Source organism: Eutrigla gurnardus (genome assembly GCF_963514095.1).
Source record: "Eutrigla gurnardus genome assembly, chromosome: 19".
Lineage (NCBI taxonomy): Eukaryota > Metazoa > Chordata > Actinopteri > Perciformes > Triglidae > Eutrigla > Eutrigla gurnardus.
Window position 1 is genome coordinate 9,969,595 of NC_139930.1, and position 24,881 is coordinate 9,994,475.

Below are 24,881 nucleotides of genomic sequence, written 5' to 3' on the forward strand. Positions count from 1 at the left end.
GTGGCATCGTTCTAAGAACAATGGAGGGACTGAGGAGGGATTATGGGCTGATTTGTCCCATTTTTATTACCTTGGGATAAGCAACAGCTGGAGAGCAGCTCCACAGCTCAGTATTTAGAGCAGACTATTCCATCAGATTGTATCAACCGCTCTCAAATAAGATTGAATGAATCAACAGAGAGAGATGAAGGCTTTATGTCTGTGGGCCTCTCTGCAGTTTGGTCCTGGCCAGAGAAATGGAAACGATGTGGCCATTATTTCACAGCTCTTTCATCTTTTCATATTTCACATTCTCCCAACCGTCATTTTGTCTCGCCAAAAACATGTGACATCACCGATCACACTGGTTCTGAGATAGTTAGTAAAAGGGATCTCTTTACAACCTTGACATTCGGTTCACGCCTCAGCAGTACGATTTCTTGCACGTTTAAAATGCACAATATTCATCATTTCTGCAAATCTATTACCAGACAATTCTTTGATTTGGAAGAAGGAAGGTTTTAGACACAGTTACTCCAACACCACTCGAGTTGAACTTTTAAATGTCAAGTAATAATATTGTGGGAGAATTATGGTACCGTTGCATACAAATACTGCTATTAATTATAGTTAAATATCTGCCAAGGGATCAAAAAGGAAACCTGAAGTAACTGAAGCTTGACTCATCACCTGTCTGACTCCCCGTTGAGAGCTTTACAAAGCTGATATTTATAACAAGGCTCCCGCTCACATCCACACTGCTCATATCCAAGGCCCATGCACAAAGGTACGGCTACCATGGAGGACATATAAGTGTGTGTGGATATGGCTATTTAGTGGAGATACGTTTGAGTCTGGTTATTGCTCTCCGTAGATACATTATAGCCTGACAGCGTGAGGCCGTTTTACAGGAACAAGTGCACTCTGCGGTACGAGTACATGTTTCCACACGCCGAGATGATTATATCTCCAAACCGCTAAATAGGTTTAAAAGTGCTTTTATGAACACGGTGGACACCTTCCAGGTATAAACACATTTGAAGCGATGCCTTGTACGACAGCGTTTCAGGATGGATTACAGCTCTTCTCAATGCACAGGTGCCCCATTCTCCTCGTTGCTCTCCTGGTAGGTGTCTTCTTTATTTTGTCCACCCCTGCATGTAAAACAAAAACCTTGTAGTACAATACTAACACAACTGTGCTGTGTGTACCCTGCATATCAGTTCAGTCCATGACTGATAAAAACCACCATGATCATCTATAGCCGGTGTTTGGTTTGTCCCTTCTGGGCTACTGTAGGAACACCGTTTCTAGATATAAACAGCTCAACAACCATTCTTATTGTCAGCGATTTACTCATTTAAATGATATTCCATTTCTGTCAATCCATCCCCCTGAATGCTATTCCTTGAAATGAAATGTAACTTGTAAATGCAAACACATTGCATGGCACACAAGTTTCTCTGAAAGCTGAGAGCCACTTCTCCAAGTACTCTTTATAACAAGAATTCATTTGTGTATTCTATTAGACAAAGACGGAAACATTTTGCATGTATTCAAAGAGGATAAGGTTCGCACTATGAGTACGACCCTTCTCGGCTCCATTGTTCTTGAAGAAGTCTACATCACAATACGCCGTGATTCGTGTCTCTAATCCAACTGAATCCAATCTCGCCAGAAGCATCCGTCCTCCTCACGTTCTTGTTGAAATGCCAGAAGAATGTTTCATCAACGCGCTGAATAATATCATTCTTTAACACGCTCATGATCAACACTTAGGTCTCCTTAAAATAATAACCTAATTAACGTACATTCACACAACAGCAGCATTATTAAGCAGCTTTAGAGCAGCATGAATACAGCTACAGACACCGCTGTGCTTTTCATAACGGCACTTTAGAGTTTCACATTTTATTTTATTCAGCATTTATCATCGGCATTTACATTTTACTGTGTTTTTGGGACTCTAACTAATTCTGTGTACTTTCTACAAGCGAAGCTGTTCAAATATCCAAATCTTCAAATCCATCTTCCACTTTGAACTTCAACTCCTTCCTTTAAATGTGCTACATTGAACTTACAAGCACATTTTTTTAATTATATTTTACGTTTTACTCTGTTTTCACACCTTTTTCTGACCTTTTCCAAACTTAAGTTGGAACTGAGTCGACTTTAGACATCAAAGCTGTCCACAGCTCTTGCCGAGCACGGCTGCATATATACACTATATTGCTAAAAGTATTTGTTTACCTGCCTTGACTCGCATATGAATTTAAGTGACATCCGATTTTTAATCCATAGGGTTTAATGTAACATCGGTCCACCCTTTGCAGCTATAACAGCTTCAACTCTTCTGGGAAGGCTTTCATTCTTCCAGAAGCGTATTTGTGAAGTCACACACTGATGTTGGACGTAAGGCCTGGCTCTCAGTCTCCACTCTAATTCATCCCAAAGGTGTTCTATCGGGTTGAGGTCAGGACTCTGTGCAGGCCAGTCAAATTCATCCACATCAAACTCCCTCATCCATGTCTTTATGGACCTTGCTTTGTGCACTGGTGCAGTCATGTTGGAACAGGAAGGGGCCGTCCCCAAACTGTTCCACAAAGTTGGGAGCATGGAATTGTCCAACATCTCTTGGTATGCTGAAGCATTCAGAGTTCCTTTCACTGGAACTAAGGGGCCAAGCCCAGCTCCTGAAAGACAACCCCACACCATAATCCCCCTCCACCAAACTCTACACGTGGAACAATGCAGTCAGACAAGTACCGTTGTCCTGGCAACCGCCAAACCCAGACTCGTCCATCAGAGGAGAGCTAATTTGAAGGCCACATGAAGTTTGGAGGTCTGTAGTGGTTGACTCTGCAGAAAGTTGTTCACCTCTGTGCACTATGTACCTCAGCATCCGCTGACCCCGCTCCGTCATTTTACGTGGTCTACCACTTCGTGGTTGAGTTGCTGTTGTTCCCAATCACTTCCACTTTGTTCTAATCCCACTGACAGTTGACTGTGGAATATTTAGGAGTGAGGACATTTCACGACTGGACTTGTTGCACAGGTGGCATCCTATCACAGTAACACGCTGGAATTCACTGAGCTCCTGAGAGCGACCCGTTCTTTCACAAATGTTTGTAGAAACAGTCTGCATGCCGAGGTGCTTGCTTTTATACACCTGTGGCCATGGAAGTGACTGGAACACCTCATTTCAATTATTTGGATGGTGAGTGAATACTTTTGTCAATATAGTGTAGATGATGTCGGCGCCATGGTTGGACAAGAAAGAAGAATTTGTGATGCTGCTACGTCAATTTTTATCTTCACCTTTTAAACCAGCACTGATATGGAGTGTAACGCTAAATTGGCGCACTTCTCTTTTAATGTCTTCGATTCTGACCCTTTAGTAGGCAAAGAAAGGAGACATTATTTGTCCTTGCGGGGCCGTCACTGCGCCAGAGTGTCTTGTAGCACTGCATTGGAAATTGTTTACTACAGAAGTACCTTGTTAGCTTGAAAACAAGATAGAGTCAAACTAAGACGCTCCACTACGGTCACAGTAAACGTCGTGAATTCAGACAAAAACTTCCGATTTAGGCAACAAAACCGCACAAACAACGTGACATAATCACAGAAAGCATGTCACAGACGTTGCTAACGCAGCTTCGAAATAATTCTTTAGACAGGGGCATCTTGTTGTAGAAGCAAAGTTTCTCCAAATGTGACGTGTTGACATAAATCAAACTAATTCAAAATGTAGTCAAGTTTCATTTTGAGTGGGTAAATCAAATACTTCCAGTTAAAAAGAAGATTTTACAGTTCCAGTGAGATTTATTTTCACTACAAAAAACCCCCCAAAGGAAACAATATTGTGTTTTGTTACAAAGCTTTGATTTACAGAGATAGAGTGTAAATGTAGGTTCAATACCAGGATCGAATTCAGTCCACTGTTCTGGAACCTGCAAACAAGCGGGATCCCGCCAGAGACGGTTGGGAATACCGCCCCACTACCCACACCCGACCGGCCGGCCAGCGGAGAGCTCCATGTGAGCCGGCCAGGCTGCCAGTATGTCCCTGAGCAACCAGGGGATTCATTGTTGTTCGGGGTCAGGTTACAGCCTCACCACGGGGCCCCACCCCGCTCTCTTGGCAGTTCACTGCTGTTTTGAACAAAGTTGCCTCCTAATGCCAGGTTCCTTGACATGGATATCAAGAGAATCCTTTCGGAGGGAAGGGGAGAGGAATGCCCGGGGAGGGAGAAGAAAAAAAAAAACACAAAAAAAAAAGCCTCCTACACAACCACCATCTGCCTTCGAGTTGGCTGTGTCTTTTTTAGCCAGTCGGTCCCAGCGCCACACCAAGTTAATGGGTGAGATTGTGTAACTGCTTTCATCTAGTCAGCTGGGGCTCTAACAGGCAGCGACTGAGCTGCTCAGATCCTCCTCTGAGCCGAGCTTCAAGGGCAGCCATTTTAGGAGCCGACTATGTGTGCTTAGGTGTTCAGCCAGCACACAACATGGACCCACAGATCTGATCCTCTTCCTCAAAGGCAGGCCGCCTGACACTGGAGAGCTGCTGACAGAAATCTATCTGCCAGATGTACGCTACTGTACCCAAGGCCTCTGCCCGCACGGCTCAGCAGAAAACATCTCCCCCTCTCATGCCTGCTCCTTCCTTTTTCTCCAGGAGCATTATCTCTCACGTGGAGGGATTTGCAGAACAAAATAATACGCAGGAATCCCCCCCGTTCCAAAGAAACACAGAGAAAGGTCCTGAACCAACTTTGTGGAGAGCAAACTGTGTTCCACAAGGGGGGTCTTAAAAATGTGAGGTATGTCTGAACGTCTTTATCTGGGAGCTCTGAAGCCACGGGGGGACGCGACAAAGAGGAGGGGAGGGCAGGCCTGGATCGGGGGAGGAGAAGGGAGGCAGCGAGAGAGCATGACGGAGCCACCTGGAATACCTTCAGTGGTGAGCAACCGAGGACAAAGCCCGGGCTCCCCAGATTCCAAAGTCTACTGACATTTGTTAATCACCAACCGGTCTCTCTGCATCGGCGAGCCCTGCCAGCAGTCACACCCTCTACTCAAACTGGCTGACAGCAGCTGCTCTGTCTGGGCCTCGGAATAAACCAGCATTAAGCTGATTAGGAGTACAGAGGTTCTGTCCTTTACTGGTGGTGAGCGTCGCCATCGCACGCCGTCGGGGGGAAGAGGAAACATTCACATCCAGATAATTCATCTTCAGCGTCTTGTCAATCTACATACCCTCAATAATTAATGAAATCACATCCTGCTTTTTAAAGGGAAAATAGGTGGCAATTGATTTTTTTTTCGCGATGAGATGACAACATCAGAGGGGAGAAAAAAAAATCAATACGTTTTTACCCTCAAGAAAGAAGCGCAAATGTTATAATACTTAAAGTTCTGATCTCGTTAGCCCACGTTCATCAGCGGGGTTTAACCGGGAGTGGCGGCGGATCTCACGGCGTCTTACAGAAGAGCAGAAAACGTCGTGTCACACTGCCAGAGGCAGGGAGCTAGAGATCAAGATGGCTGCTCCCGTAATCTGATGTCATCAACCCAGGAGAACGCAACACAGCAGATCTGATCGAGTGCTTAGCAGGCTGATACACAAAGAGACACCTCAAACTGAATGATCAAATAGCTGAATCAGCACCTTTCTAATATGAGACCTAAATATAAGTATTAAAAGCATCTCCAATAAATGTGCTAGGAAGCAGCAATATGATCTTTCAAGCTCCAGCTAAACCTCACTCTCGCTCACACATGGATCTTATTCATCAGTTTGCCCCGCAAACCAAAAACAGAAAATCAACTTTAACATTATTAGATTAAATCTGCCTTAGAAAACCACGCCGGCTCTGTTCAACCTCAAACTGGAAATGTTTAATTCAAAACAGCGAAAACCTGTCTTCAAAGTCAACCTTCCCCATGTGATACGTTATCGATGCACTCGTGCCAAATATTTATATTTTTTATTAAAACATGCTTTCACTTGAAGACTCATTCAAACGCTTGACTAGCGTGAACAAACTTGATTAGAACGATTTTACTTTGTTCATTTGTATCCTTCCTTAAAATATTGTTCTGCTTTCTGGCAGTTTATGATAATTGTACAGGCCTGTGTGTGTGTGTGTGTGTGTGTGTGTGTGTGTGTGTGTGTGTGTGTGTGTGTAGTACAATTTAGAACATACTTTAATTGTACTTGTCAAATTTATACATTTACAGCCGGCACAAGAAGAAGTTCCACACATCCTGCAGTTTGCTGCAAACACGCTTCATCATCAGCTATGTGTGTTAATAACTAATATTTAGATTTCATAGCAATCTCATCACTGTCGGACCCGTACCGTTCCCTTTTCCTCAGTATTCCCCACGGTAATAATGTGCACCTGTCATCTGGGCACATTGAGGTCATTTAAAGCACAACCTGCCATGGAATATGCCAACTTGTGACATGATGCTGCAACAGAATAATTCATATAGTGGTATATTACATCTGGTCCGAAAGAGAAAATATAACAATGAGCAGTTAAAAGCACATTGCAAACGTTTTGAAACAAAGGGAACTGGCTGTTAAAGAGCTTACAGCACCACGTAGTGCATCTGTTATGATCTGTATCAAAAAAATATGATACTCGGAGTATTGTATTGTATTTTTAATTCTTTATACTTATCAATGATTTTAACACCTTCCTTTTTAGCTTTAATTCTACTTCATGCGATACGGAGGACGGTTTTGACTGTTACATACAATCACAATGAATACATCACAACTGAAATGTATTTGAACTACGAGGCGATTCCATAGATCCTAACGAAGATGCTGTTGACAAGCAATAGCTTAACTTGAATTTGTGTATTTTTCAATTTATCCCTTGATGTTACTGTGAGCAAAGCCTTCCCAAACGGTGACATCACACTTTTGGTTTTAACGTCAGTAAACATTTAACCGCACAACCTGCTTTTCTCGATGGTGCGAAAAGAAGCCTCCGTGTTTCCACAGCAACGTTTACAAAAATGATATTCTGTCAAAACAGAGAGTTTACAAATGGATCTGTAATTTAATCTAATTGTTTAATTCATAAAAATGACCACTGTTACACCAATTTACAAATGTTCTCTATTATAATTATATTTTTAGATAAATATTTTAGATTATGCACAATTTTCATTATGTAGTTAAGTTTTTAAAGATCAGTTATTTTCTTCTTTTCTTTCAAAGTAAAGTGAAAAGTTATTTTATGGAAGGATGATATTTTTGTCAAACTCTCTTCTCTTCTGTTGTTTTAGTAAATGATTAAATTGCATTTACAAAAAAAAAAAAAAAAAAAGACTCTTGGCTGTTCTCCAGCGCTACCTGTCTTTATCGCTGTATGACAGCCCTTCTGTAGTTTTGTATCTGAAGGCTCAAATCATCGTCCTGAAATCCAACATCTGCTGATGCAAGTGTGGGCCAAGTCGAGCAGCAGCAAGAAATATTTATTTTGGCATCAAACCTTTAATCATTCCCTTTACCAGATACAACTGAGGGACTTTGAAACCAGAAAAAAAAGGCGAGGAAAGGCTTTGGTTTCAAAGTCAAAGTTTTCTTTTCTAACTCATCCGACACATGGTAACTGCATCATTAGGGATACGGAGTGACTATTAGAGACCGATGGCGAGGTGCTGGCTTACATTTATCTTGCAATATTACAGTTACAGTGTCAGAACATCACAGCGTTTTGTAGACTGACAGTTGTCAGCTTTAAAATCACGAAACATCATCAAATGGACAGACGTCGTGTGGTGATGGACAGTTCAATATATACTGTTATGAAAACCCAGATCCGTCCAGACTAGGGATACAGGATATTTATCGCGCATTGAAACAAAAAACACTCACAGTAATCGATCATGGTGAATTTCTGTTGTCATGATAATGATAAATATTGTCATGGGTGACTTGAAAAAGCTCTCTAGCTCTCCATCATGGTACATTTTGTAACTAAATGTATGTTTTAGTGCCATTTTAAGAGATTTGAGCACATTTTGATGATTATTAGGATAATATCTTGAATCGCAATTATTCTGTCCATGCTAATAACTAACTATGATATGACAATTTCATATCGTCCCATGCCAAGTCCAGACTATAGTTGATCAATCAGTTAATTAATTGACAGACAATGATTCATTCATTCACATCCAGGCCAGACTGGAGTTCAACCAGCAGCTCTAGTGCATATTAGACCGGCCTGTCACATCCAAACTGTAAAACCGGACTAAAGTGTGCAGTGATGACCAACGGGCTGCAGCACAGATGTCACTTCCAGACCCGCTTTAAACAGGCCCATGACATTGAGTGTGTCCTCACCTTGTGAGGCAATTGTAGACCCTTGTTGCTGTAAGCCAAGGAGCAAAACAGACAAGAGCTCAAGAGCACAATGGCCAAAGTCGGGGCCCAATGTAACCATGGGGCCTTCAGCAGTGAACTGGGTACCCGAGGGATGCAAAGGTAGAGCATGAAGTCCACCCACTCTCCTTGCTGAGGTCAGAGCCAGAAGCAGAGCCGTCTTGTATGAAAGAAATTTCATATTCACAGAATCAATGGGCTCAAATGGGGGACCAGCAAGAGCCTGAAGTATCAACGTCAAAGCCCACGAGGGCACGCCGCATTTAACCGTCAGCCGGTTGTCTCCCCTTTAAAAAGCAGCCAATCAAAGCCAGCATGACGGGAAGCTATAGCTGCTTTTCTTTCTCTGATCTGATTTCTGGTTGAGCAAAAGGAAAAGGAATTTGAAGACATCACCTCTGGCCTTTCTGCTTTTTTTCTAACATTTTATAGACCAACACATAAGCAATTAACTGACTTAATAACTGATTATTTGATGGCAAATGCAATAATGACGAGAAGTTGCAGTTCAAGACCAGACACACACACACACACACACACACACACACACACACACACACTAGTATTTCAAAGCCAAAGTAGTTTATTTCCTTTGCAGCACTTCAAGTATCTTTAAACCTGCAGAAAATATTTCTGCAGGTTTAAAGCTACTTCTGTCCCCCCCCCCCCCCCCCCACACACACACACGTTTTCCAGTTTGACTGCAGAAGACGGAGCCGTGATGTGTAAGCCGCATAAAAAAGAATTTGAGAAAACAAGAAATCTTCATATCCCGAGTAAAATCTAGAAAAATTCCATCATGCTGAAGGGAGCGCTAAATGTGTTCAAAGAGGACAGTATGTGGGGCTGGTCTTTGGCAGGTCTCTAACTATATTAACTCCTAGAAACAGATTGAAAACAGGCTTGCTCAGATGGAACCGACTGCCACTGCCGTCCCAGCTGCAGTGAGCTGCGGATACAGCCACCAGAGACACTGACTGGAGGGTCAGGAGGACGCCTGAGTCACTCCTTCCACATCTGTGAGAAATCTTAACACGCCATTACTGTTTGAGCTGCAGCAAACTCACTTAACCGTAGCATCCTTTTTAACCGCGAGAGGTTTGAACCGAAACAACATTTTTACAGCTCCGTATGTAATAAAAGGAACTATTATTTAGTTCAAAGCAGAAAATGACACACCGCATCGCCGCAGGTGCAAAGTTCTCTTTAAAATGTACAAAGCCCAAGTTGGTGTCCTCAAATTCTCTGCTTTATCTGACCAATGATCCAAAACCAGGAGATAAACTGCAGCTAAGCCTCATATTTGAAAAGCTGAAACAACAAACAGAACATGTTTGCCTTTTTTTATGAAATAATGAAAAATTAGATTAACAGTTTTATGGAGCGAGACACAGTCATGACTTAATTGTGGGCACATTCCTGCTGTATTACTTATGGTGAACAGACACGGGGCTGCTGCAGGCACTGAAACCACAGCCAAAGGGTAACCAAGAAGCATAATTAACGTTTGGACTGCCGCTAACATGCAACCATATGTGCATGTGCCAACATTCTCCGAGCCAAGCATGCACAGCGTTCATAGATGCATGCACCCAGTCAAGCAACGCCGTCACCACCTCGTAATACGTTGAAGGGTCTGAACTCCAGCATCACCTTGTCTCGGATTTTTCAGAGCTTCGCCTCACCTGAAGATCTCAAAGCTCACATCAAAACTGCGAATGTGTCACAGAGTATTATTTCCTAAAAAGGATCTCCCAAGAATGTATAAATACATGCTTTGAAAGTTATTTTGGTTCCGATTAGGAACGGTGCCCTCGAATACAAGCCGGCCAAAATACCAGCGTCTGGTTTGCAGCGATTCTTTGGCCCGTGTGCAGCTCACACTCTCGTTGGCTCACGGTTGGCTTTTATCTGTCGGCGCTGTAGCAGATAACAACACTGGTTCAAAACAGAAAAGCTGGTCCGACCTGAATGACCTTCATATTCCAATACCGCGTCACTGCCTAATCCCCGCATAGAAGAATAACATATTGACGGAGCTGCGCGGGTGTCTATTATTGTGTTAGTAAGCATGTAAATTGGAGACACTGCAGGTAAGTGCTGTGCTTTTGCTCGTCGTTTTTACAGATTTTCATGGAAAAACAGATCGACTTAAAGATATTCTCACACTGCTGTTGTGTCCCCTTGTGCTCAAGCGGGCTTCCTGCTACAAGGAGATGCCAAAGTTTACAGTAAACAGCTACAGTAAACAGTCTTCATGCTAAAGGAAGAGAAAGAAAAAGAGGGAAATATGCCAATGAGATGCAGGCTCTGCAACTAACAGCTTTATTATTTCTAAGTGTCAAAAAATTGTGACAATTGCCAATATGACTTTTCAAGAACATATTGTGGTGTCTTCAAATTCCACATTTTGACCAGTCAATAGCTCAAATCAGTTCATACAATACAATCAACTTAGAAGATTAGCAAATCGTCACATTAAAGCTGCTGTAACAGGAAAATGTCACTCGGTCCATCACTCGAGTCCAGACTGCAACGTCTCAACGTCTGTTTTATGAATCGTAACATTTAATGCAGGTGTCCATGGTCCCCAGAGGATGAATCCTAATTAGTCCGGTGATCCCTTGACTTTTGATCTAGCTCCATTATCGGGTCACAATATCAGCAACACCAATGATGCTCCTAAACCTTATACCTGCTGAATATCAGCATGTCAGCATTTAGCCCAAAATGAATTCATAAATACATAATAATAATAACATAACATATTGTTGTTGTTGTTATTATTTTTAAATGAGGCCTGTATCACCCAAATTCCGTGGCTGTAGCCCTATACAGCCCTATATATATAATGTAACTGGCAGTGTTCACTGTCACTTTGACCTCTAATAGCTTAATTTCTGTGCAAACATATAAACCTGTGCTCCTAGATTTTGACACTAGAATTAATTTACAGCGCCACAATCTAACCACCTTCATGCGGCAGACAAACATCATGTTACTGTAGTCTTGATGAGCATATCTGTTTCACTAAAGCAGCCCATCGGAGATTAGAGCAGCAGCGAGCTGGACAGTGACCTCCTTCCTCTCTGACTGTGATCAGAGAGGAGCGCTTCCTTAAATGATGTGATCACATGCTGCTGCCTATTTGAGAAAGTCTGAATACGCAGAGATGAGACATCGATCCCACCTGGCGGATCAATGGGCCCGGGCCTTTTCAGAGGAGATGTGAGGAATCGATAATGTTCGGTATAAACGTTTTTGTCATAACATTCATCAGACATCTGCTGTAATGGAATGAAAGGGAGGGGGAACGGCGTGAAATACAACAGAGAAAATGCAGAATGGAGCTGGAAACACAACAGTAAAGCCATCACACATGTCCCTGTAAGCTGCTGGCATACATTTCAACGTATACATATTTTTACGATTAAATTACATCCAGACTTTAGGGTGGTGGTTTGCATCAATTCTGTTTCAAACTGTGACGCCGATTTGCTATGTCAGACTGAGCAGCAACATGAAGCCCAACCACCATAGAAGCCATAGCATGTTAATAATGAATGAATGGATGAGCCTGAAGTCACTGAGAGAGGCCGAAATCATCAACATTGTCATGAAACAGTATCAGCCACCTGACAACAAACATCGGTGTTAATCTGACAACACATCTGCTCCAGGAAGCACATGGCATCAAAAAAGTAGGTCAACCATTAACCGGCTAACAGGGCCTTGACCAGCAACATTCTTCTAGCGCCGCTTCATCTGAAATCCATCTGAAACACGGGATGTAAAGCAGAATACTCTGCACTAAAGGTTTACACATTAAAAGGTGAAATCATTAGACATAAAACACATGGAAGGGTTTTGCTGCTACAGCCTTATCTGGTCTGGTGTGACCGGTAGCTTATGGTAGCTAATGCTAGCTAGCGTTAGCAAACTTTAGATAGGTACAGGTCTGTAACTGACCTCTTCTCTACAGTGTGCTACAGCCACACTACACTTTAGTTAATACTCTCATCTTGTACATTGTCATGTGTTGCCACTGAGCTAAAGGTCTTCCCTTAACTACCCAGCTTGACTGCACTGGTTCACTTTCGGAGACTGGAAGTGAATTACATTTAGGATAAAGGCCACGGCGGTTTACTTTTCACAGTGTGTTTTCATTTCACAACATGAATTGTAACACTTTGCCTTCATTGTTCGGTTCTACTTCACCCTCTTGCTTCAAAAGATTGCCAAACCATTTCTTATACAGTCTATAGGGGAAATGCATTAGTGTCTTAAACTACTCCACTCCCCTTCCGGCCTACAGGACAGCTGTGTAGCATGATGGGCCGCCACCTTCCGGTACAGTCGGCATTGTTTGACCTGCACTCGATGTCCGGCTGCTCTATATTTAGGGTTTACAATCATCCAGACATGCTACCTTGGTTTTCGCCAGATCACAGGCTCCATTTCCTGTCATGGGAATAAACCACTTGGTTGAAAAATTAACATGTTGTTTTCTCAGCTCAGAGGTGTTAAGAACACATGAAACCCTTGCTGTGGAGAGACCCTGTTACACAGTCCTTCTGTTATTTTTAGCTTGCTGTTGGCCTCTTGCTAGCTTTTTTTCTGTGGAGCTTCCTCTTTACATGACCATCCATCACAGTGAGATGACCAGGGGCCGTATCCACTAACAGTCCTCTCAGAACTCCTGACTTTGCCTCAAAATGCCTAGCAAGGACTCCTGGCTGAGGAGGGATTTAGGGACGTGGAATGGACAGTGAAATCATATTATTTAGTCTCATAAGACTAGTAATTATGAATGATTTAAATATAATGTGATGTAATGAATATCTCTGTTGAATAAACAAGCCATACTTTAAAAGTAGCCTGAAAGTTGTATTGATATGCTTTCGTTTATTTAACATGCTGGTTCTGTTAGATTGTGTATAATAAGCAGCTTTAGTAAGCAGGCAAATGTTGCATTTGCCAAATATCTCAATGTTGTGATCTCTTTCATTTCTGGCCTTGTAGCGTATTTTGCGTCATGTGGGAGATTTGAGCGCATCTCTAATGCAATCGACCACAAACACACCTGCGTGATCCTATCTGCAGCGTTTCATTAACTCACCGTCACTCAGTGTTGGGAGAATATTTATTCTACCTCTTTGTCTTTCCACAGTTTTCTCTTAAAAGTCAGTGTTTCACATTAGGGGCTCTCTTAAGGTCTAAGATGCTTTGTGAATAACATTTATCTTGACTTGGATCTTGTCTTAGCTGTAAGGAGAAATTCGAAGAAAACTTTTTTCAGAATGATATCGCTTCGTACTAGGAGGCTTTATGAATATAACCATGATCTGATCTAGATAAGGTCCTCATGGTGTCATAGTTTGTCTCCACTGCGTTCGCTTAATCTGCAGTTTAATCTTTCTGCAGTGACATCTCAGCTCGTCAGTACACTTTGAAACTGACTGTAAATAGTATTAATTTATCTAATTAGAATCACTTCACTTCGGCATGAGTGGCTCACTTGTTGATATTCAATCCGGCTAACTGAATGTTCACACAGTTTCAAGCCTGAGTGAATGAGTGAATGTATTACTACAAATAGCAGCCTGGTTACAAGAGTCGTTTTTTTCCAGGCGTACACTTAAGAAACCAACTCGGTGATCCCAGACCGTCTCCGAGGACTGGTAAATACAGGTGCAGAGTCTTTCGCACGCCGCAATCCAGCGAGCTTTGCTGATCTGTCTGCAGCCTGACCTTCACTGGTGTCACATTCAGAGGGTGTTAAAAAGAAACACCTCCCTGCTGCAGGCCAAAGCAGCCCTGAAAGATTCCGTGTAGAGCAAAAGATCGGAAGCTTTCCACCATCCTGTCAAAATTTACTTAAAATGCAGAATTTAATTATTATTATTAATTGTTTTAAATGTGCGTTTACACAATATTACTAAAATCCATCATGCTCAGAATATCTGATTCAATATAAATATATGCATCGCATGATACGACCATGCGGCGCCTCCGTAATAAAGGATGATCAGAGTCGGGAGGGCCTAGGGATTTTGATCTCGGGACCTCAAAGTGTTCTGCTGACTGAAGCCTTCAAGCAAGACCTCACATCAAAAAGAGAGACGGTGACACAAGGAGGAATGCCATTAGTGCGGCTCCCAGTTGCAACACTATGGTAATCCCGGAAAAGGGATGATGGTTTTTCTATTTTGTGTCTGCGTCGTCCGTATTGCAAGGTCACACGCTGCACGTGTCCGTCTCTGACAGATGGTTTACCTGACATCACCCGCCCAGTCATACGGCCTTTAATACTTTATATCCCTACACTCGGTTTTCCTCTGCAAAGACAGTTCCTCTCTCAAAGACATCCAACTTGCTAATTTGCTATACGGTTCTCTCTAAAGCTGCAACCCCCCAAAAAAAGAAAGAAGCTGGCCCTCATGGTACAAGTAACCTTGCTCCAAGGGTAGCCTTTGTGTGGAGCAGAGGGCTCAGATTGTTCCTTCTGAAAGGGGGACAGCTGCAACACAGAGCACTCAGGAGCAACATTTGCCCTCTTTTGCACAGAAGATAATGACCAAGCAGATTAAGAAGAGACGAGCATTAACGGCCATCTTCCATCTTCAGGTCGTCATGGTGAACTCGCCGTTCGAGAAAGAACATCTAAAAAAACCCCCCACTACTTATAGTCTTTTACATCTCCTGCATTTACCTTTTGATCATGAGCCTTCAGAGATATTTACGTGACCTTCAAGCCGGAAATGTTTCATAAAGCAACAAAAACAGAGGGCTGGTAAATCCCTCAGCTAAAGCCTGCTGGGTGTGAAGGTTAGATAATGAATACCCTTACATAGTCCCTCTCTTCTTTCCTGTTACCAAACCAAAAATCAATCTTTTCGACTAAGCTGATCTTTTTTTGTTCTCCAGCCACCGTGCGTCTGTTTAATGCAACAAAAAAATCACAGTTAATAGCGGAAGTCAGAACCCAGGAAATCAAGCGGTTGAGGGAGGATAATAGGCAGAAGCAGGCGGACGTGTGAGGTTTGAGTCCTCTGGAAGGGAGACCTTCTTTTAGTGCAGTCACCTCACTTGGCTTGCTCACGCCACTCTCTCTCCCTCTCTCTCTCCCTCCCTCTCTCTCTCGGGGCTGACAGAATTATCTTCTGCATCAGAGGCGAGGCTGGGCCAACGCTCCACACAGAGGACTCCATTTCACGCAGCCGGCCCCACTGTGGCCAAGGAGACACTGCCAATCACGCCGGAGTATCAGTGGCACGGCCGTCCACCATTTTGTGCTCCTCAAGGTCTTCGACTGTCCTGCTCAGCTGAGTGGAGCCGCCGCCGCTCGCTCCCTCCCTCCGCTATCTCATTACACAGATGGAAGTGTTTAACTTTAAGAGTGCGGACCTGAGCGAGCAGCTTCCCCTCCTGTCTGCTCCTCTGCCGACTGTCATGGCAGTCGGCGGAAAGCAGAAGTGAGATGTGTGGTTTCTGCCGGCTGCTAAAGATGGCCACCTAGAGCGTGTCTCTGCTGTTCCTCACGAGCTGGAGATAACGTCCCAGAGAGATCTGGAGGATCGCGCCTCTACGTACAAACACTCCGTCAGACAAACCTTCCAGACGGCACGCGTGAGCTTCTGTAGATAACGTCAAATTACAGGTGACCCGACATGTTCTACAGTCAACATGTTTCAGTACAATTAGACGTAAAACCCGGTTTTCCTCCACTGAAAAGCATAAAAGATTCAACTTGGGGCAACCCTCTGCAACACGATTAAATATTCCATCTAAAAATGATTAAGTGCACAATTTAATTAATAGCCTGAGGCGTGATTATTTTTACTGGTATAAATTGGGAGGAATAGGTGGATATATTTGGTTTTCTCAAGAGGTTTCTTCCCTCGAGCTCCAAGAGAAGAAAATTCCCAGAAAACAAATTCGACCGAGTACTGTACACAAGTAAGGCTACAGGGAAACACACAAAGCATACGTGTTCGTGTGAAAACATGCTTCATTCAGACGTCCTCACACTGAGAGACGAGGGTTCACGCGCTACGTAAACAACCGCTGGAGAGTCGGCCGAGTGAAGGATGTCCAAGGACAGATCTTGGAGAGAAACCAGGAAGTGTTTTTTTCCTTCACAAAGACAATCACTCCAGGAAACCTTACATTCCACACGGCCTCGCCGTCCATCTCTCCTCGGGAACCCGCTTCCTGACGTAAATCAATCTGCTGCCGTCTCAAATAGCTTCTGCATCGTTTCAGACGACGTATGAGGGCGAACTGGAGACAAAGACTATAAGATCAGCTTCAGACTCTCTCACTAGGAGCTAAAACGTCCAGCGAAGCCTCATCTGGAGCTCAAACCTCGTCTCAAAACCTCAAATTCACTCTTGTTTTTATCTATTAAAAACCCCAGCAAGCGTTCAATTCACCCAAAACTAAGGTTGCAAGAAAAGGTCTGTGAGATGTACTGAAGGGTTTCTTGTAACTGGTGCTGGTGGACAACTGCCAGAAAACGCTGCAATGCTGACTTCCTTATAAGCCTGACATGGCAGTTACTACAATTTCAGGGAGTGGGTGAGGTTACAAGCTCGCCAGGATGGAGGAGTTCAGAGTGACCAAGAGAGGACACGGGAGGCGATAAAGAAAAGAGCAGAAATATTAAACTTTTGCTTGTTGGAGGAAAGACCATTTTTCCGTCAGATGGCTTTTTAAAAGCTGCTGACGGGTTTATCTAAGAAGAGAAGAGGCGAGGTTCCTCTCCCGGTTCCCCCAGACTGACCTCTTGAGGCAGCTCAACAAGTTTGAGAAGGGGAAAGATGAGAGACCCATCAATATTAACTTACCACCGAGACCTCCTTTCCAAGCTCTTAAATATTTAATCGTCCTTGGACAGCTCTGTTGCTTCGCAGGCCGAGCCAGTGTGGATCCCTTCTACAAGACCACTCCTGTTCCTGCTCAATGAAGGCCTTGTCCGGTGGCACCACACTGCCCAAGGAACGGGCGTCTCCAAAGAATTCAGGTTTTTTTTTTCCCACCACAGGCAGCTCCAGACTCACAGAGCTGCTCCACTGTGTCTTATGAGAGCAGGGCACAAATCCTGAATTTTCGTCTGGAAACCCGAGCATGTAGATGGCTTCATTTATCTCACCGGACAATCCGTGTCATCAGCTTCACACCTGAAGTCTTCATTTGTAAATATAAAACCAGCCTCCTATATGAGCCAGATCCAACTGAGTTGTCCTGAGCTACGAGCATTCACTTTCCATGAGGGGGAAAGGTGACGTTGAGCTGCTGGTGTTCTGATGGAAAGCAGAGAGGAGGAACCAGTTCTGCAGCAGTGTAACGTGGCAACTGACAACAGAAACTGGAATGACACCACCAGCGAGCCACTTCCTTGTTCCATTTAAACCCCGACATGATGTTGCTTATACCTAGTTACATCTCATTCAATTATTCAGAGGAGCCTGGCAGCTTTTGTGTTTTTAACGCTAACAAAGCCGTGCTTTCGTATCTAAATCAGAAGAAGAAGGTCAGTTAAAAAAAAAAAAATACAAGCAGAAAGCAGAGAGGGGTTTTCTTTTTTTTTCAAAGCTGTGCCCGTAATGACTCCGGTGTTTCTGGATGTGGGGCCTGCGTGTTTCAGCACACTTACAAGTGTAGCAGCAGGGCCCGGCTGCATCTCATGAGCCATGCATCATGTCAAGAAAGCACTCACTGGAGCATTTCAATTTGCTTTTGTGCGTCTCCCTGGCCTTCTTCACTGCCCCAGGTAGAGAAGAATGGAGGAGTGCATCACCCAATGTGAGTGAGTGAATGAGGGAGAGGGAGGGGAGAGTGTGTGTGTGTGTGTGTGTGTGTGTGTGTGTGTGTGTGTGTGTGAGGGACAGAGAGAGTATCAGAGTGAGTGATGAGCTTCACAACCGCTTCCTTCCAGCGTTCAAACCATCACAGGAGTCTCTCTTATTTAATCCTCCGTCCTCTCTGCCCAGCTTTTTAAGCGTAATCCTGAAATACCTTGCAAAAACCCAGTTATGTAATTTTCCTTCTTTCTTAAAGTATCTATATTTCAGTTCTGCCTTGTCACCTTGAAGCTGAGCTGCAGTAAACGTGTCAATGACACATCTTACTCAGTCTTAAAAATCAACCACTTCAATCTGGACATCCTTTGTAGCGCTCCATGATAGCATACAAATATTAAGCCACAAATATGAACCGTGAAACTACAATTTGAAAGAAAATTACAAGATACCGTGTTATCCATTTAATAAACCAATGCTGGGTTAATATATTAAATATGGGGCATATTCAACAAATTACAGCAACTTTAGAAAGGGAAGATGTTAGAAAAAGTGATGTGTTTTGCCTAAAGTTCAAGAAATCAACTAGTAGTTCTACTCTGGAAGAGCAAACGGCTCATTGGCTGCATGCCAGTCAGTTTAAATGTGTTTAAAGATATTCCTCACGTTAGCAGAACATTAACCAAAATACTAGAGATATTAAATCCAAATTAGTAGGGCCGCAACTTCTGATTATTTCCCTCGATTAATGCATCCGCCGGTTTTCCAGAGCCCAAGGCCACACATTCACATGTCTTGTTTTGTCTGATTAACAGTCTAAAATCTGAAGATATTCAATTTACTGACATATGATATCACAAAGGAAAGCAGCGGTTTACGATTATATCAGTTTAAACGATATAAAACGGAGTAAAGCAGCAAATCCTCAGTCGAATGTACAACTAGTCACCTCAGCTGTGCACGTCAGACGCAGGTCATCTAGGGCCTCAACGTCGGGTAATAAACACAGGAGCCACCTTCGGGCTGTGAGCTTTTTAAATACTTTAGTGGTTTATATCACCAGACAAATGTGTAATTAATCTTAATACAAGGTAATCACCACACAGAGAACCTGGGGACGTCTGGGGGCCTCTGAGAGTCTGGGGCCCTCGTACTTGGCCCTGTTTACACGCCAACCTCAGTGTGCTACAACACTAACACTACACTACGAAGCCAGAAATGCCATCTTCTGCTACAGCAGCCCTGACTCACATAACCTTAGCTGGTGAGTTGAACTGAAAAGCTGATCCCACAGATTAGTTCATGGTGTAGTGGCGCCAATAAGAGCCGAGAACGCGTTGAGGGCTTGTGATGGCATCTACAGGAAGTGCGGCAGATAGTATCCCAGAGACAATCTGTGTAGAACCACACATCCAGGGTTAAAGCGGTCGGGTCCCCCTGGTCCACCACCCCTCCAGACTAGATCCATGGCCCCCCTATGAGAAGAAATGTGTCGACCGCAGCAGATTCCTGCCTCCTGCTCCTCCTGGAGAACCTGTTTGCCCTGCCACGCCAGGGAGAAGGAGCATCGCCACCATTTTGATTGCTCTTCTCAGCCCCGGCATTGTCGCAGCACACTGTGTCAAGCTCACAGTCTCCTTGTCAGCAAGATTTCACACAGTGGCCAGGGGAAACTGCAGAGCGTAGCACCGCCACACACACACACACACACACACACACACACACACGGCTGCATGAAACACACCGGCGCTCGCAAACACACATCCTTCACTCCCCTGACAGACTGGTCAAGAGACACCTTTAGGATATAATGTGTTAAAAGTCACCTGAGGCTGTGCAGCGGGCAGAGGGAGCATCACAACGCGGGGCACGCTACCGCCGTAAAGGACCACATGCATTCGTACGCATAACTTTTAGAGTATTTGAATATACTTCACAATAACAGGCACACGTGTGTCACCTTATAAGCAGCTGCCGCGTTAATAATCCATCTACGAATCATGAAACTATCAACGCTTTTGAACTCACGTCCATCACCGAATTTCACCAGAAACTCATCCAAAACAAAATCAAAATTAAGATTCATCTTGACAACTACCTTTAATAATCCATCTGCAGCCATTAGTTCAAAAGCACACACACACACACACACACACACACACACACAGAGAAGAGAGAGAGTGTGTTGAGACCACTTGAACAATGTTGAACATTAACTACCTGCATGGCCCAAAACGCTGCATTATTCAGCATTAAAATTCCTCTCATCCACGTGTCCCTCAGCCATCACAATCCCAAACATGTAGCCGTCCAAAAGTGTCCTCCGCACGAAGACGACAAAGATCCCAAATATGAGCGAGCCACGTTTGTGTTTAACCGTGCAAGAATAGAAATCTGCAAGTTCATGGAGTTAACCTTGAAAGCCCCACTAAAGGATCTAACCTCACTTCTCAGAGTTCTTCTGCTTCCTGTGGCAGAGTCAACTTCCGAGCTGAGAAAAAGAAGAAGAAGAAGAACAAGAAGAAGAAGAAGAAGAAGAAGAAGAAGGAGGAGGAGGAGGTTGTGGCCATGTCATTTATGAACACAACCTTTGTTCTGGCTGTGAGGGATCCTGCCTGTCTGACTCCAGGGCTCTCTCTCTCTCTCTCTCTCCTTTGGAGACTCATCTGCTTTCCTCCATTTTATGGTTGAAGCCCCACTAGTGTCACATACCTGACTTGAGACCAGTGACAGCAAATGTGGCATCCAATACACACAGCAGGTAACAATGTAGCAACGAGAAGCAACAGCCAAAAACATGACAATCAAAACCCCCTACAGGAGGCAACGTTTCGCCACCACCAGGAGACACCTAGCTGCAACCCCGTGGAGAACCGAGCCGAGATCCGCCACCACATATCTGGGGGTTTAAATACTGAGAGGAGCAGGGGAGGAGAGCGAGAGCATATAGCTTCCTCACACTGGACATGGCTTTCATAGTGTGTGTGCGTGTGTGTGTGTGTGTGTGTGTGCGTGTGTGTGTGTGTGCGACCGGACCAGCGGCTATGCCAGCTCCTCCGTGTCGCTAATGGAGGCTGGTTGGGAGAGGAGAGCGATCCGTGCAATGGCTCCTCCGTGAAGCTAACGCGCAACAACACGCGCGGCCGGAGCGCGAGAGAGGGGTCGCGCGGCCAGTAATTCCCCTGACCAGACATGTCAGAATAACAAACCACTCCGCCGCCGCTCTAAACACGCAGGCGACCCCCTCGCTACACCACCGCGTCCATTTCCTTGTGTCACTTTGACAACAAACCGAAAGGCGACATAGCGAGGCAGCGGGCAGGCTCGGATATTAACTGGGAAGCGAGAAGACCCACTTGACTTTGGCTACATTGGGTGCCAGCCGGAGCGCCCACCCGACTAAAAAAAAAAATCTCGCCCCGGCTTCCTCTCCCCAAGTCGGCTGGACCGGGACTAAAAGGAGAAAAGGTGGTGGAGAAGGAGAGAGAGAGCGAGAAGGGGGGGGAGATCAGCTCTTTCCAGGTCATTCACGAGGCGCTCTCCAAATTATATCCCATGATCTAGCAGACCGACGTTCTCGCAGACCCTGAAAGCCCAGCCGACAATCTTGGCGAAACTGGAAATATAGTGCAAGGGGGAGGAAAAAAAAACTCACTGGTACAATCTTCTCCTCGAGCGATCCTCCCGAAAGTTGTCCTCGTATTTCATGCGTGCGCCCGGTCGGTCTAATGGATGATCGCCATCTTTCCTGCTTCTCCTTTGCTGCAGCTGCAGATGACCTGAGATCCGTCTGTCTCTGAATAATGAGCAACCACACAGACAAGGAAGACAATCTGCAAAGCAGGCTACACAAAGAAGTTTGGGAGACTAGCAAGCACCAGAGGGTGCACAAGAGTTTACGATGAGACGAGGGAGCATCAGCAGGATGGACAACGTCGCCGTCTGAGAAGCTCATCCTTCATCTAGACTGAAGGCAGATCGCCTGCAAAGCCTTATCAGCGGCTCAGACCACCACCAGATACACGCGGGCTCCGTGAATTTTATGTAGGCTTTCCATACAGTGTCTGCCACGTCATGGGGTTATCCGCAGTTCACTTTGGCGATGATGAAGAAGATGATGATGATGCTTCACACTTCGACCAGACTAGATAGATAGATAGATAGATAGATAGATAGATAGATAGATAGATAGATAGATAGATAGATAGATAGATAGATAGATAGATTTGTTATTACACAATTGATACACATCCCAGTTTTATAATAAATAAATGTTATACACTAATAATGAAATAAATAAATATATTTAATACATTTATATTTAATAGAAAATCACTGCCCCCATCCAAATATCATTATCACCCCCCCCCCCCAGGTGTATCATATGTATTACAATAGAATCCCAAACAATACATTCTTTATTTATATTTAATGACCATTCATTCTGTACCCTCATTCAGAAATAAAATCAAAATGAACAAATGTCCGATGCGCGTGTTGTCATCACACCGCCACTGTAAAGTCGACATGATGCTGTTGCTGCAGGCTGCTGCTCTGTCGGCCAGCTGCTAACAAAGAGGGAGCCCCAGACAAAAGGTGCAGGGTCCTGCTCAGATGTATGTCAGTGCTGAGGATGGGTGGGTGGGTGGGTGAGTGGTGGGTGATGGGTGGAAGGGGGGGGGGGGGCGGCACGAGGGGCACACATGGGAGGACGAGCAGTGAGGATGAGGAGGAGAGTCTACCTTGCGTGATGGAGCAGGCTATAATGTCAACGGAGAATGTGCCTTGATGGCTTTTGTTGAGACGAACTGAGCAGGTGTTAGTTACGCTTTATTACCACGAATGGGGCACTTGAATGCATTTGGATTATTTGCGCAACATAAAGGTTCTTGTCACGTTTTATGGGAAACAGAGTGTTTAGAGTTCTTTTGTCAGGAGCATTCATCTTTAGGCGATCTTAAGATTTAGGATCTGAACGCTCACTTTTATCTGGAAACAACCACAATCAACCTTTTATTCTAACAGCTGAATGCACGATTTATAAGTTCATAACAAAGCTTAATTGCATAGAAAGTTACATTGGGCCTCAATGTATTTATTTGTCTTGTAGAATCATGGGAAAGATGATCAAACGCACACTAATACAGAAGATATTTATCCAAATGCCTGTTTGTACGAGTTCAGAGTCAGTTCTGTGATCTGTGTGAACACTGCATTGTGTTTTTCTTTTGTCTTCTGCAGACAGGAGATGGCCACAACAACATCTGCCCTCATTATAACAAAAGCATGTGAACATTTCAACAGTTTTCTGTTTCAATTAGACGCCGAGGTTTTATCCATTCGGAGGAACCTGTTTGAATCCCAGAATCTGTTTATTTTTGTTGTTGTTGTTGTTGTTGTGCATACCTAATAATCCCGTCTGTGACACCTGAAAAACCTCAGTCACAAATCTTGCGAGCGGGCCCTCCAGTAATTGTTTGCTGATTTACAGGCAGAGACAGAGAGACAAATTAAATTTCTGTAAGGTACAGATGTAGTTAATCATGTTTGACAACTGTTGGTGTTGTGAGATTCGGTTATGAATTATGGATCGTGGAATGCATTTTTTGTGTGTGTGGAAGCTTCAGATAAGAAATTATATTCAGTCAGTCTTTCGTTTCACCAGCGGCATCCTATCCGTGTCATCAGCGCCAATATAAGGCCTTGATTCGCAACAATGCAATGCAAATGGCGTCTAATGTATGTGACTCTGAGAATATCAAATATATAACTTGCTGTTAAGCATAAGGTGACAGATGGAAACGGCAACAAGCCTTTTTTTAAAGGCAGGTCCATAGTGCCAGTTCTCCTGTTGCAGTGACGTACGTAGCCCCATGTATCTCCAAAACACTGTGGCAAATGATCACTTGGCCCAGAAACGACTTCCTCCTCCTTCAGGGTTACCCATGATGCTCCTCTCTCTTCATTAATGCCAGCTTCAAGAAAATTAAAATCACACAACAAATACCGGTAATATTTAAGTCAATTACATTTTTGATGTCTGTCAGATCTTTGATAGGAACGTATCTGGAGGAACACACACACACACACACACACTGTGTTGACAGTCCCGTGGACGCCAGGTAGCAGCAGGGTTGATCACGCTGCTTGGACATATGGTTGCTGCGGCAAATCTGATTAATATGGGATGGCCGGTAGTCCAAAAGGACAGACTGCACCAGGACATCCCCACTGGTCCGGCCTCCCCCGCTCACTGTGCCAGACCTCCATCCAGCACGGCTAAAAACAGACCAGTCGTCAGGGATTCAGATGGTCTAAGCGTGGGAGAGCAGGAGGATCGGGGGTGCTGGACAGATTTAGAAGGTGGTCAGTGACTCCTTTGATGCATTCATATTCATGTATCACCATTACACTCTAAAGAATGTTTTCCCTACATTGAAAACAAGCGTCTTCGGTGACTTATTCCGAAAGGCTTTTGCGAAATTAGAAATGAGCAAACGGTGGTTTGAGCGTTATCGTACCGTATCCCCTCCCGTATGCTGGTGCAGACTCAAATGCACCTCCTTGAAAAAGTTCCAGAATTGAGAGCCAGCAGCAGTCCTGTTTGGGTCAGTGGACACAAGGAGAGGTCCACTGTGTGCCAGCCGAGACTAAATGAGCGTCGCCCTGTTAGAGCCAGTTTCATGTTCA

General features: G+C 44.2%; 2 protein-coding genes across 2 annotated transcripts in view; both read right to left on the reverse strand.

Moving 5' to 3' along the window:
- znf462 (zinc finger protein 462) overlaps positions 1-22,297 on the reverse strand; it is a 48,112-nt gene extending 25,815 nt beyond the window's left edge. Inside the window, exon 1 of the mRNA XM_084035638.1 lies at positions 21,847-22,297. The gene's annotated coding sequence lies outside the window, so the exon portion shown is untranslated. The remainder of the gene's footprint in view (positions 1-21,846) is intronic.
- rad23b (RAD23 homolog B, nucleotide excision repair protein) overlaps positions 1-24,881 on the reverse strand; it is a 122,626-nt gene that overhangs the window by 34,480 nt on the left and 63,265 nt on the right. The window lies entirely within an intron of this gene.